This window comes from Trichosurus vulpecula, chromosome 2, assembly GCF_011100635.1.
Source record: "Trichosurus vulpecula isolate mTriVul1 chromosome 2, mTriVul1.pri, whole genome shotgun sequence".
Taxonomy (NCBI): Eukaryota; Metazoa; Chordata; class Mammalia; order Diprotodontia; family Phalangeridae; genus Trichosurus; species Trichosurus vulpecula.
Genome location: NC_050574.1, coordinates 378,966,257 through 378,981,637, shown reverse-complemented (window position 1 = coordinate 378,981,637; position 15,381 = coordinate 378,966,257). Strand labels below are relative to the sequence as shown.

Sequence of the window (15,381 nt, the reverse complement as noted above, 5' to 3'; positions counted from 1 at the left end):
TGAAAATTTGCTTGTCCAATAAAACCCTATCTGTGTCACAAGTTTAATTCTAATTTAGTTGATATGCATACTACCTTTGACAATTCTTCAGCATAAACCCATGCAAGTTGCCAAAGTCAAAATGGTTTCCTCTTGTTCTCAAGGCCCAAAACAAAATTACATTTCAAAGATCAGTTACTCAGGATCTATGTCACTTTCAGTTTAAAGCTAATAAGGTGGAAAAGATTCCATGATTAAATGAAAGATGACACAGAATTTGAATATGAAATAACTTTATTTAGAATGGACCTAATTGCCTAAAATTCAGCATGAGATGATAAATTTAGAATGCCAAAAGTGAAATGCTAAATTTAGTCTGAAGAAAAAGAGTTTAGGAAAAAGACTTATATTATGAAAGAAATTACAGTCAATCCAAATTAATTCAGTTAGTCAACCATAAAATCCCATGAAACTTCTATGAGATCATTTGAAAAAAGTTCAATCCAGACTTACTATAAAAGTTACTGCCCAAATGAGATGACTGAACAATTAAAGAAGCCATATTACAGTTTTTTTTTAAAGAAGAGTAAATGTAACCAGTAGTGTTCAGCTCTTTGCTCCGCAAACATAAATGTTCAACAACAGCAATCTATAACAATAAAATATTAGTGTTTCTATTGTGGCTAGAGAGGGAATGAAGGCAAAGCCATTAAGCCAAAACTGACTTTTAATTAAGAGTTATATAGCAACTTGGCTCCATTTAAAAGTAGAAATGAGGGAATATGATACTTTTTAAATCCGGTAGCATCTCATTCCTTCCATTCAAAAGAATCAAGAGATGAAGGAAAAACACTAATTTTTAAGGCATAAAAGAATTGATAAATACAACTCCAGCACTGGGTCTATTCATTCAGATTGTGGCCACTCAATGTCTCTGTTACTCATTTACCCCAGGTGTAAAATGGGGCTGATATAGTTTGCCTCATTTCACTTGGAATTTGGTCTTTAGACTTCTTGTACAAAAAGTTATATAATTATTAATGTCAGCTACTAACATGGTTCTTCTAGTAAACATAAGATGGTGCAAAATAGATATCACTCGATTTCAGAATGGAGTTTTGTTTTGTTTTAGTGTAGCACAGGAGGTCGTGACACCCAGTTTTTAGGGGGTACAGTTGGGTTTTTGTTTATAACATGTTAACTAATCAGAAGTTTCTACAGTATTTTCTGACCAACACCTTTAAGTTTTCTCCTTTTACTTATCATAGTCTTTCAACAGAAAGGCAAAATGGTAGACTGTGCACAGTATTGAAAGTCCCAACATCTGGCCCTGGCAAATTCACCCCACTAACTCCTGGAAACTGTTGGCTGTTTCCATAGCTCAATTTCCCATCTTGTAAAATGAAAGCAATAAAGTGGTTCCAAATCCGGAAAACTTGGGCTCAGGTGCTCCTCTCTGCCATGTAGTAAGCAATTCACTGAAACTACCTTGGTAGTTTCCCTACAGGTCTGGAAACACACACACACACACACACACAAACGGAGAGATTTTACTAGCTCTCAAAATCTTATAAACCACCTTCTTTTGCAGACACCCTTGGACTATTAATCAATGAGATGAAAGTATTCTTTACCACTAGTATTAGTTTCTCAGATATGGTTGATAAATGAGTAAGGGGCAGTACCGCAGAAAGGCAGATACAGCCTTGAAGCCAGAACAACCTGATTTCACCTCTGACATATATTGGCTGTATAACCATAGGCAAATTACTTACTCTCTCAATACCGTAGGACAGAGGTGCCAAACACTTCTCAGCTGGCAATAAAGCAGATTAAAATGCAATTGGGAAATAACTGAAGTTAAAATACAATGGAACATAGATGATGTTATCATGTGGCTTTTTAAGTCAAGCACTGGGATCCTTATGTGTCATTTAGTACCATCTCTTTCTATTTGAGTTTGACATCCCTACTCTAGGTAACACTTTTTTAAGATGATAAACTTCAGAGAAGGTGCCAACCAGCAGTAGTAGAAAGAGTTTCCTCAAGGGGATTTCCTTGCAACCAAAGAAATAATAGACCCAATCTATGAATGAATGATAAATACCAGGTTCTAAAAACCATTTATATGCAATTAACTCAAAGTATATGTAAATAGGTTTGTACTTTCACATCTGCACCCCCAAGGCTCTTAGTACCAGTACCTCAAGGAACATCATCAGTGCCTAGAGTGTATATGATCACTTTTACTAATGGAGACACAGGACTACAAAGGTGCTGACAGGTGAGTTGTGGCAGGTGAGCTTCGGACTTCTCACTAGTGGAAGAATATTTTTTGAATTATCAAAGAAAACTTTATATTCTACTCTTTTACAGAGGGAGGGTAAGGGAAAGGAAAAGAATGATTTTTTTTTATCCCTAATGGTCAGCTCTTTTCAAAGAACTTATGTTTAAATTAAGTAAAAAGTCTTTAAGATACTCCTAAACCAGTCTGTTTAGCTCTCATACGAAACAAATAAAGAAGATAAAAGAGATTCTTCTATCTCCTTAACTAGGACCAACATTTAGATATCCTATTTGAAATTTATTCCACTTTTAATACCTATGTAACTACTGAAGTTATTCTCATAGTCTATACATTTTTTTCCTTTTACAAGATTATCTTACACGTTTCCCAACAAAGAGAAGCAAACTCTTCAAACAATGCTATATACAAAGCTTTTCAGGTTATGCAGAAAAATAACACCATGAGAAGCCATTTACAAAAATCATTTTTTCCATAGTCATTACTCTCCTCCACTGGTATCTATCCATGCATTGTTTACAGTAGGTTACAGACAGGAGAACCAAAGAAGGTGAGGACATCTTTGGAGGAAGCACACCCCTACCCTCACCAAAGATGAAAAAGGAAATTTCCATACTTTTCCAATATGGTTACAACCAACCAAAATAAACCTCTTTTTAAGCACTTTGGGAACAACTATCCTAATGGTATTCTAAGTTGTTTTTAATTTTTTTCCTTCAAAATAGCAATTAAAAAATTCATTTTGAATATCTTTTGTTTTTACATCACCTTCATTTCCTAAATGTATCCCTTCCTCCTTCCCTACCTAGCCCGCCATTTCTGGTAACAAAGACAAAAAAATCAGTTAAGCAAAGATACTAACATCAGCCCAGTCTGACAGCATAATTAATGCTCAACATCCATAGTCCCCCACCTCTTTAAAGAAGGACCTCCTCCTCTCTTTCTTGGGGGCCCAGAAATAGCAATATTATTTGTGAAGTGACCTGGGGATTGACAATCTTACTGAAAATCGCATTTGATCTTTGGGCATGGGAATGAACCGTGAAGCAACATCTTCCAACTTCCTCCTCTAAATATATATACAAAGCCACCAGCTCTAATCCAAGCCTATCAAACACACACCAATACAGAATTCTCCTGTCGAGGAATATATACCAACAGTCTGAGCTTTCTGCACATGGATGAATGACAGCATCCGCCAAGCTCCGGGTCTAACCCTAAGGGGCCCAAAGTGCACACCACAGAACGACCAGCCCGGGGCATCCAGGGTCACCGAGGCAAGAGGGCTGCGCGGGACCCGAGAGAAGCGGAGGATGACGCAGCCCCCGTGCCTGGAGGAGACGCGGGGCTCGGGCAGCCTCCTCTCACCCTCAGGCTCAGTCCCCACCTTGACGGGCCAGCTCCCACCCCCATAAGCTCCCCCCACCCCGAGCTCCGCGCGAGGAAGGGCCGCGCGGGCGCTCCCATTGGTGAGCGCCGCACCACCTCCCGGGCCTCGGTCCTCCGCCATTGGACGGCTCGGAGCTCATTTAGAAGGTGCCCCGGGCCCCCGCACCGAGAGCCCGGAGAGATCCTGCGGACCGGCCGGGGAAGCGCAGAAGCACCGGCGGCTCGGGGAGGAGGAGGAGGCGCGGGGCTGCACCGGCTCCCAGGGCCCGGGATTAACATCCGTCCACCCACCCGGAGCGGCCCCGGCCCCCGGCGGAGACGCGGCCTGACAGCGCCAGGCAGCGACGGCATCGGGCGAAGCTGCCACCCCGCGCCTCCGCCGTGCCCTCCGCCCCACAGCGGACACGCACACACAGCCGCGCGCGCACCACGCTTACACGGGTGGACAGGGGATGCAGTACGGTCCATCGCACCAGGAGAGGGAGGAGGCGAGCGCCCCGGGGTCCACACACACACACAGACACACACACGCGCACACACACGCACACGCGCGTACGCACATGCAACGCCTCACAGCGGGGTGTGTGGTAGGGGTGAGATGGATGACACTGGCAAGGGAGGGGGGGAGCCCGGGGGAACCGATGCCGGCGACGAGGACGAGGCAGGAGAGGGTGACGAGACCGACCTCGGGGTGGCGGGTGCAGCAGCACGCCCCTGGGAGGCCCCCCCCAGCCCCGCTTCCTCCCCGCAGCCCCGGCTCCGGGCCCGGGCGACCCACCTGCAGCGGCCGCCGACGATCCGCCCCGGGCGTCTGGTCCCGCGCCTCGGCTCCTCCTCCGCGACGCGTCAGCTCCAGCTCCCGGGCAGTCGCCGCCGCTGCCGCCGCCGCCGCCTGAGCGGCTGCCCGGCTTCCCCCCCGCGACAGGGGGAGGGGGTGGAGGCGCGGGATGCTGGGGCTGGTAGGGCCGCCTGCGATCCGGGCCGAGGCGGCAGCGGCGGCGGCGGCTCCAGCTGGGGCTCGGGCCGCACGTCTGGGGGTCCCGGCTGCCGCTAGGTCCTAGGGGTGGCCTCGGCCCCCGCGGCTCTCCTCTCTTTATACCGTGCGGCACCTCCAGCTGCTGCTCTCCCCAACCCCCTTCCCCCCTCCCCCCACCCTCCCCCCTCCCCTGCCACCCTCCTCCTCGTCCTTCTCTCCTCCTCCTCCTCCTCCTCCTCCTCGGGGGCTGCCTCGGGAGCGGCAGCTACTTCCTGTGTGCAGCCCTCCTACAGTTCCTCCCGGGCCGCTGGGGGCAGGAGAGCTCGGTGGGAGGAGCAGAGGGGGGTCTCGGGTTGGAGCCGGGCCGGGATGGGGCAGGGGCCGGGGCCGGGGCTGGGACTGAGTGGCCGCGGCTCCGCAGGCTGAGGGCGAGCTGGGCGGGCGGCCTCGGATGTCAAGGGGAGGAGCCTGTTCGTCGTGCCCCCGCCCCACGCCGCCTCCGGGGGCCTCGGGAGAGTGGGGACGCGTGGTCGCTTCCTCCCAGGCGCTCGGTCCTGCAGAAGCGGGTGTTGGGGGGCGGGGGAAAGGGGTTTGGGGGTAGAAGGAGGGGATTCCCAAGACAGTCCCACCCCAACACCTTGCCAGATATATTCAGATTCCACTAAGAAAGGAGAGGAAAGCATCTTTCCCTTTCTGTTAGCGGTGCAGGAAGAGGGGAAAGTCCACTGGACAGAGAGCTTGCTCCTTGCAGAATCAAATTTTTGCTGTCATCACCAATTAGTTTTGAATGGATCTTCCTTTTCTAAGCGCCCCCCGCCCCAGACAATAAGACACTCTCTCTCTGTGTGTCTCTCTGTCTCTGTGTGTGTGTGTCTGTCTCTCTCTCTCCCCCCTCCCCCCAGGGTCTAGTCAAGGCCAAGACTCCCCAGAGTTTGCAAGTTGATGCCACCTCTTGGACTTCAGAAGGGTGATAGGACAGACAGCACAATTAATTTCACAAAATATCCCTCCCTTCTTCTCCTTTCTTTCCTAGAGTCACTCCAACCTTTAAAAGAAAAACACACAGAACATTAAAAGTTTACAGGAGTGCTCTCTTCCAGGGGAACATTATCTCCTTTGCCCAAGACATCCTGGTTATTTATTTACACTGTTTGTTTTAGTAGCTTAGTTGGCAACATTTTAATTATTTTTTTATTCTTCCAAGTAAAATACCTTTTAAATTTAGTAAAACTCTTAGAACAGACCACATGAGATCTTGGCTGAAATAAAAATTATATCATTTTATTACCACTTAACATAACCACCGAAGTGTTGGAAGTAGCATTTATGTCATTCTTCCTGTTTTTCCAAGCTCTTAGCAATCATTGAAGGTTTGACACAGCAACCCTGCAGAAGGGTCATCACCATTTTACAGAAGATAAAAAAAAAGGCAAAGTACAAAATCAGGAGTGAGGCTGTGCTAGGTCTAAAATGTTTGTTCATATTGTCTTGTCTGATCAGATCATGAGTCCAGGCTATTTTGCAACTGGCATATATCTCTGAAAAGATCTCCAAAGGATGTGCAACAAGAAACATGGATGTGAAATGAAAAAGAAGTCTCTTTCTTCAGTAAAGGAGGGAGTGACTCATTCTTAGACAGCCTAGTTAAGGAGTGGTTGAAGAAGTGATGGAGGGTGGGGAACCCTCTATTTTGTCTTAGGGTGTAATTGCAGTTTTCCAATATGTTTCTTTTACAAGTCATGCCAGTTTCTTTGACATAACTTTTGGGGTTTTGTTTACTTATTTATTGATATCTGTTATAGTGTTATTCCAGTTATGAATATGGAATATGGACAATATGGATTTCACATCCATGAATAATGGTGCCTAGCAATTTGCCTGAAGCATACAGTGGGAGCTCATTTATTTTTTTGTTTTCTTTTTTTTTCTTTTTTCAGCAGACCTAGACTACTTTCCTTATGCTGCTAAGAGGCCAGATAGCTTAAGATCCTTATGAACTGTAAGTCCATAGGAGAAGGGCATAAATGATGATTTAAAAATTCTAATCAACTTGCTTAATCCCTCTCTTTGGGCCCTTCATTTTAGGTTAACCTGCTTGTCTTAGTAAGGTATGAATCAGACTCCTTTTCTATTGTCCTATGCATTGGCAGGCATATATAGAGGAAATTTCAGGTGCCCTATAGCACAGAAACACAGAGTAAATTTTTATCTGCACCTACAGTGGTGCTTACCTTATGTGTGAAAAGGATCCTTGGAGACGTTTTGAATAAAAGTTCAAAGACGTGAAGGAAAATAATGAACAAAAAGTAGTGTAACACAAGACTACCCTGACTTCTGCCTGCAGGCCAAGCAGGTTAGATTTTACCACACACACACCAGGACTCTCCAGTACCTTTAAGAAGTTTTGAGGGGTCTATTAGCTCTCTGCAAATGGCCCTAGCCCCACTGATGGTGTTCCTTCAATTGTAGGGGATGGACCCCTGCACCCAGTTCCATTTAGCCACTGTCAGATTAGTTTTTACACAGAAATATTTACTTCAAAAGATATAATAACAAATATACAAATGTACTCCCCCAATACTGGAAACACAATCCTCTCTTTGAACTACCTCAGTCTCTGGGAAGGAGATTAGGTACATAGCTTAGCTCAGCTGTCATACAGCACAGTCTTGTACTATATCACTTGGCGATTTCATCAGCTCCTATGGTTTCAATCGTCATCTCTATGCAGATGACTCTCAGATCTACACATCCAGCCCTAACCCCTCTCCTGAACTCCAATCTTGCACCTCCAGCTGCCTTTTAGACATCTCAAACTGAATGTCTTGTAGCATCTTAAACTCGACATGTCCCCAATCTAACTCACTGTCTTTTCCCCCATAACCCCTCCTTTTTCCTAACTTCCCTATTACTGTTGAGGGTACCACCATCCTCCAAGTCTCCCATATTTGCAACCTAAGTGTCATTCCTGACTCCTTTCTCTCACCACTACACCCCTTCCCAACCAATAAGTGGTCAAGTCCCATGGCTTCTACCTTTGTAACATCTCTCACACATACGTTCTTCTCTCCTTTGACACTGAAACCAGCCTGGTTCAGGCCCTCAACACTTCATGCCTAGACTATTGCAATGACCTATTGGTTGACCTCCCTGTCAAAACTCTCTCCCCACTACACTCCTTCCTTTACTCAGCTATCAAATTGATCTTCCTCAAGTGCAAGTCTGACCATGTCAGCCTCCCTGTTATTCTAGTGGTCCCCTATTACCTCCAGGATCAAATATAGAGTCATTAGTTGACTTAGTGGAGAGAGTACCACCAGGCCTAGAGTAAGGGATACCTGAGTTCAAATCTGGCCTCAGACACTTAGTAGCTGTGTGACCCACATAGCTGTTTATACGTGGTCTCTCCTTTTAGATAGTGAGCTCCTTGAGAGCAGCAATTGCTTTTTGCCTTTCTTTGTATCCCCAGCACTTAGCACAATGCCTGGCACAAAGTAGGCCCTTAATTAATGCTAGTTTACTGACTGACCTACTAGTGCCACATTTTATCCCAACATTGAATCTGAACAAACAGGATTCTGGCTTGGGTCAGGTCCACCTATAACATCCCTCCCCTGCCTTTTCCAGCAAAGATAAGCTGCAGTTCATTAATACTTTCTGCCTTTCTATCTTTTTCTTTGAATAATATTCACTGTTACTTCCATTTCCAAGAAATGTTAATTTAATCCATCTCTTGCTCCTTTTTGCCTTCTAGGATACTATAAAAATTTAATCTCCTATTCATGAACTTTGTGCTTAGTTATTTCTTTATTCTCTCTAATACCTTCATATAAGGTGAGGCTTCTCAAAGTTGAAAGCCTGGTTGTCTGTTCGAACTAACACAGCTAAGAGCGCTATTATGGATGTCTCCCCCAGATCCCCTCTTCATGTCTTTGTTTGTAGAACCTTTCCCTGAGATGTTTTATTCTCCCGAATTTAAAAAGAAAAAGATAGCAGGAAATGTGGTATTGAGCCAAATACAGTCTCTTCCACTATACCACCTGTGAACTCTGGGATCAACACATCATTCTTCTGGACCTTTGTTACCCCATCTACCTGACCTCCATTTTAGATAGCCGCAGGGACCCTAGATTCCCCTTGAATAAGGAGGCAGTCCAGAAAAAGTATGTTTCCTGACCAGAGAATGGAGTGCTCAGAAGTATCCATTCTCCCCTCATTATACATGCTGTGAAGCCCTCATCACACTCCTCCCTCCTCCCCCAAATGCATGGTGATATGTTCATGGGCAAGACCTGACTCTCACTCTTCCCTCTACTTGAGTCCAATTCTAGACCCACTGTGTCCTTTCCTTGATCCCCAGGCAGGGCAAGAGACTAAAAGGAATTTTTTATTTCTGTCACCCCTTGTGGGAGTGGTATCAAACACAAATAGAAATGGGGCCCATTAATCCATACATAAGGATCCCTTATGGGCAGTATATTGACTTAGCATTAACATGTAATATTATCTATGTATTTATGTAATGTTATCTATTTATTTTGTTAAATATTTCCCAATTACATTTTAACCTGGTTGTCAGGCCTTATCAGGCTACATAGTTGATACTTCTGCTTTATGGCATGATAATACACCATTAGATCAATATACTATTTTTTGGTCATTTTCCAGTTGTTGGGTGTATTTTTTGTTTCTGGATGTGTTGGCTTTTTTTTTTAATCATGAACCTTGTCAAAATTTTTTTCCACATAAAGGTCTTATCTTGATGTTACTAATCTTTTTAGGGCAAAGTCCTAGAAATTGTGTAATCTGGTTTCTACCCAAGCCTGGAGCATTTTGCTTTCTGCTGCTCATGGAGGGAGAATGACTCTTGGTTTTGTTTGGACCTCTGCCCATACGCTTCATCACTGGTGTTAAAGTTGCCCTGCTTTGCTTCTTTTCTCACCCTCGAGGCCAGCAGTGGCCAATTCCTTACCAGGATGAAACTGCTCTGTGCTCATAAGTAACTCTCACCTCTTTAATTTCTCTGGTGGCTTCTGCATCTACAAAGTGGGGATAGTCTTGGACGGTTCTGGGATATATCTTCTCCTCTGTACACTGGCTTAGGTTCTACTATACCTCTTTACCACAGTGAGCCTCTACTTGGATATGAAATCAGCAGGTTTACTATAAGCAATTTGGGAGAGCAAGGAATAGTTTACCTGTCAGATTTATGGGAAAGGGAAGAATTCATAACCCAATAAGAGATAGAGAGCATTACAAAATGCAAAATGGATAATTCTGATTATGTTAAATTGAAAAGTTTTTGTATAAACAAAGCCAATGCAACAAAGATTAGGAGGGAAGCAGGAAACTGGGAGAAAATCTTTACAACCAGTGTCTCTGATAAAGGCCTTATATCTAAAATATACAGGGAACTGAGCCAAATTTGTAGGAATACAAGTCATTCCCCAATTGAGAAATGGTCAAAGGATATGAACAGGCAGTTTTCAGAGGAAGAAATTAAAGATACCTATAGGCATATGAAAAAATGCTCTAAATCACTATTGATTGGAGAAATGTAAATCAAAACAACTCTTAGGTACCACATCTCTCCTGTCAGATTGACTAACATGACAAAACAGGAAAATGATAAATGCTGGAGAGGATGTGGGAAAATTGGAACACTGTTACATTGTTGGTAGAGTTGTGAACTGATCCAGCCATTCTGGAGAACAATTTGGAACTATGCCCAAAGGGCCATAAAAATGTGCATGCCCTTTGACCCAGCAATACCACTTCTAGGGCTGTATCCCAAAGAGATCACACAAGTAGGAAAGGGACCACATGTACAAAAATATTTATAGCAGCTCTTTTTGTGATAGCAAAGAATTGGAAATCAAGGGGATGCCCATCAATTGGGGAATGGCTAAGAAGTTGTGGTATACTAATGTGATGGAATACTATTGTACTATAATAAATGGGGTATAATAAGAAATGGGGAGGATATGGTCTTCATAATATCCTGGAAAGACCTACATGATCTGATGCTGAGTGAGGGGAGCAGAACCAGGAGAACATTGTACACAACCATAGTCATATTGCTTCTGTGATGACTAACCTTGATAGACTTGGCTCTTCTCAGCAATACAAGGTTCCAAGACAGGTCCAAAGGACTCATGATGGAAGAAGCTTTCTACATCCAGAGAAAGAACTATGGAGTCTGAATGCACATTGAGGCAAACTGTTTGCTCTCTTTTTTTCCCCTCCTCCTTTTTGGTTTTGTTTCTTCTTTCTCATGATTCATTCCATTGGTCATAATTCTTCTTTACAGCTTGGCTATTGTGTAAATAAGTTTAATGTGAAGGTATATGTTGAACATATATTGGATCCCATACTCTCTTGGCGGGGGGAAGGGCAAGGGGAGGGAGGGGAAGAAAATTTGGAACTCAAAAACTTGTGGAACTGAGTGTTATAAACTAAAGATTAAAAAATCTAATAAAAAAAAATACTTGGGGAGGGGGGAATCAGCAGGTTTTTCTCTTTCATGCAGTATGATAGGATCACTAAAGTACTTCTTGTAAATCTTGCTTTCACTGTGCTAAGCCCCTAACTCTTCTAACCAATCCATGTAACTCCAGACTGTCTGACCTTAAATCTGTGTTTTCCCGGGGACAGAATCATACTCTGTCAAACTTACCTGTCTAATCTTATCTTTTCTGACTCAGTTGCTCTCTACTGTTTTAGTACTCCTGAGGTCCATATAATCCAAGCCTCCTACGGATCGCCTTTTGAGGAAGAACGTCAAAATGGGCCTAAGTTTGGGCCCAAGGTACCACGGTGTACCCCAAAAGGAAAGGCCTAACCCCAACTTACAGATACAACTGTATTTCTGTTCTTATTCAAGACATTCTGTTTCTCTGTAGGAGAATGTCTTCTCTGGATTAGTGCTCACATGTTGTTGGAATTGATGTGGCCCATATACTTAACAGAAACTCTGCAAAGTTAGCCCTTGTTAATTGACAACTTCAGACCTTGTATCCTTCCAGTGTCTTACCAAAGACAATGATGTTATCAGGATACACTAACACTTCCAAGTAGTTCAAATCCCCAACTACTTTTCTCCATCAACTGCTGAAAAATGGTTGGTGCCCCCCCCATGCCTTGGGACATATGCTGAAACTGGAAAAATCCAACTGGATAAATGAAAGCAGTCTTTTCTTGTCTTCCTGAAATCCAGGAATCTGGTCATATCCTCTATGCAACTAACAGTAAAATTGAAAACCACTGGCTACTTATCAAATGATCCAGGGCCTGTTGCACCTGTGGCACAGTGTCCTGGTTCACTTTAGTTCAAAGTCTGGTAATCTGTACACATTGATAATTTCCTTTTTTCTTAGGTACCACAACTACGGGTGACACATAAGGGCTGCTTGACTCTGATGTTGCCTTTCTTTCAGATGGTAACTGCAGTCTTCCATCATAGAGGAATCCTAAATATTTCTCTGAATGGTCAGGAATTGGTGATCTGGATTCTGCGTGTTGTACTTTGAACACATTCCATATCCCACTCATGAAATTCGAACATTTATTTCCTTTGATAAGTTTCAGCCTCAACCTACCCCTTCCACTCCTGTGGTACTGGGAAGTTCCTAAAGTCAGATATCCTAGAAGCAAAGGCTGAACAGTCAGTGTTCCTGAGGCATTTGCTGGCACCTCTTGTCTCTGTCCTCTTGTAAACTTCTGCACAATCTGTAAGGACAGTCAAAATGTACAGTTATTGAGTCCCAACTTTACCCTTGCCGTATCCTGCCAGGATTTCAAAAAGGATAGAATTAGTTCTAATCAATGCTGATCCTCTAATGAGTATTGGCAGGTATAGACATATCAGAGCTATAGTATCCACTTTCCTGTTGACACCAACAACTTCCTTAGTAAATCTCAAGCTTACCCCAACGTATCTTAGATATGGATAGTTGTTCTTGTTTTTCACTTGACCCACCAAGTCTAATCCCTGCCATAAATTGGAAAGGCATTTTTCTCAAATATCTATCATAAAATATTGGAAAATGGTGAGAATTAAATTGTTTTTCAGAACGATTGAACCAATTCACAACTTCACGAGCAGCAAATTAGCATGCCTTGTCATTCCAAAAATGAGTTTTCCCATATCTCTAGTTTAATAGAGATAGGGGTGATCCTCAGGGTTTGTTTTATTCACATTTCTTCAATAACTACTGTGTACCACTGTCATAAGCACAACATCCTCAGGTCTCATCAGTGAGGACAGGATGCACCAAGGAGGTAGATGCTTGGGCGGATCAAATATAAATTTCCTAGCCTCCTCTTCCTGGACCCCTCCCTTGGGGAGTTTAGCTTTAACTTTGAGACTGGTGGAGAGCCTGACTTTCACAGATAAATTTGTCTGTCCTCGCCCTTTAGACATATGTAAAGAAGAGAAGATAGTTGGGAAATAAGGAAGGGGAAGTGACAGAGGCACTACGCCACAATAAATGGACACAAGGACCCGGATAAAAAAAAAAAGTGAGGTGTGTATAGTCTGGTCCTCAATCCCACAGCCAAACTGCTGTCTTCTCTAGTGCTATGGCCATGTTATACACACACACACACACACACACACACACATGCACACACACCCCTGCTTTGTTAAGGGCCTCTGGCTAGTCTCACAGTTCCATTTAAACATTTAACATCAGTTAGCTTTTACATTGGGATATTTCTGTTAAAGATGTAGCAAGAAAAAGCATACAACTATGTCCCCAACTAACTCAGGAACATAATCTCCCCTACACCACCTGGTTATTGAGGAGATCATAGTTTAGCTCAGTTCCTATGTAACGTTCCCACTAAGTTCAAGTGCAAATGTGGCATGACTGTCAGGTGAGTCCTGATGGGCTGAGGTCCCAAAGGTCACTCTGGAAGATTGTCCCTTGTTCCCTGTACTCCAACTCCTGGATACCTGTGGCTTGCGTTCCTTACCTTTGAAACTCCCAAGGCTGGAGACTCTACTGCCTTCACCGACACCAGAAAAGAGCAAAAGATAAGGCCAATAAGCAAGTCCTACTCCTCGGGGCTATATGGCCTCAGAGGGGAAGAAATACCCTTACCCTTACAACATAGTCTCTCACTGGACAGCATGAGAGAAAGTCCCCAGACTCCCCAGATTAGAATGAGGAAATGGAAATGTTGCTGATGCTGTTTGGCCTTTTCAAATATGCCAGCAGTTATGGCTACACAGCCAATAGAAATAGGTTCCTCTCAACCACATGGTTAGCCAACCAGAATGAGTTACATAAGCTCCAGAGTCTCTCCAAGGCTCTTGCCTTCTACATCATCATGATTCTCCTAGAAGTAAGCTTCCATGTCTCCTCTACATGTAGAGGTTTCATTAGCTGACCCCTACCTTGTCTTCTCCCCTCCACTCTGGTAATGTTCTTCCCCTTGTCTGAAAAATTTGCAGTCTGTAGTAAATAGGTAGGAGTGCATTTTGAACATATTGTCCATGTTCTCAATTCAAAATAGTTCTCTGGGGAGCCAAAAGCATTGTCCTTCCATTTGATTTCCCCTAGTTCCACACAAGAGAGTCTCAAAATATAGCACAATCTTATACCATTCTACACATATAGGTGATAATCATAATTATGCCCAAATACAAAGTTTTGCAGATTTGACAAGGAACATTTTGCTTAGCACGCATGTGCCTAACTTGGTGCTCAAATGATCTTCCTTAACCAAAAAGCAACCTTCCCTCCCCCCTCCAAAAAAATCAGCTTTCTATGCCTGAAGGAAACTTGTTCAACATTAGGAAAACAATATATATAATCATATAACCAAAAAATATATCTGTAAGATATGCTCGTAGGTACAGGCTTATGTGGGAATTAGATACATAGACACTGCTCAAGGGTGGCATGGATGGATATGATCTGAGATCTGAACTGCCTCTGCAGAGAGTAGAATGAGAACCAAGAGCAATGCCTATACAACCAGCATGCTCACAGTTGAAAGAGGCAAAATTCTGGGACAGTCACAGCTCAGCAATTTTTCTTTCGGTCTTCAAGAGAAATATCAGAATTGTATCTAGTAGCCACCTCTCAAATATCTCTGGTCTGGAGATATGATATGTTCAGGAAAAACAAAACTTGCCTGATTACCCACAAGGAAAGAGGGTAGCCGTTAGCGCGCACTCACCTGCTTAAGCCCCTTCCTTCCAAGTGTTACACAAAAGACCATAAAAAATGTCAAATAACAAGTAAACCAATTTGTCTAACTGAAACTGCAAACAGAAACCTGAGGAGTTTTTCAGATTAAATTGTACTACAAGAATGAATAAACTCTTCATTTGAGAGGAAGGTAAGATCCTAGCTTTTAGCCACATTGCAATTTCCCCGCTGAAGAGACATAGCATTTTAGAATAACATAGAAAACCTTGAGTGGTCCTGTATTTTGACCCCTTGCTCATGACAGCAGCAAGGGAGCACAGTGCTATACTTGTTAAAAGAAGAAATAAGTTCTCGCTCAGGGCTGCTACTCTACAATGTAGCAAGTAACGTGTTCTTCTCTAGGCTTACCTTGATGAAAGGTAGGGGAATGGTCTAACATCTTCCCATACACTCCTGCTGCTGGCCCTGCAGAGATGGTGGACTCCATTAGTCAAACTTTCATTTTATAGATAAAGAAACAGATTGAGTGACTTGCCCAGGGTCACATGACTAGTAAATATCCGAGGCAGGAT

General features: G+C 43.5%; 1 protein-coding gene across 2 annotated transcripts in view; it reads right to left on the bottom strand.

The window, feature by feature from the left end:
* The window catches only part of AGPAT3 (1-acylglycerol-3-phosphate O-acyltransferase 3), a 189,195-nt gene extending 184,662 nt beyond the window's left edge, over positions 1–4,533 (bottom strand). Inside the window, exon 1 of one of the 2 annotated variants that reach the window (XM_036745906.1) lies at positions 4,452–4,533. The gene's annotated coding sequence lies outside the window, so the exon portion shown is untranslated. The remainder of the gene's footprint in view (positions 1–4,451) is intronic. The other variant, XM_036745907.1, reaches the window with a different exon arrangement.
* Positions 4,534–15,381: the final 10,848 nt, after the last annotated feature.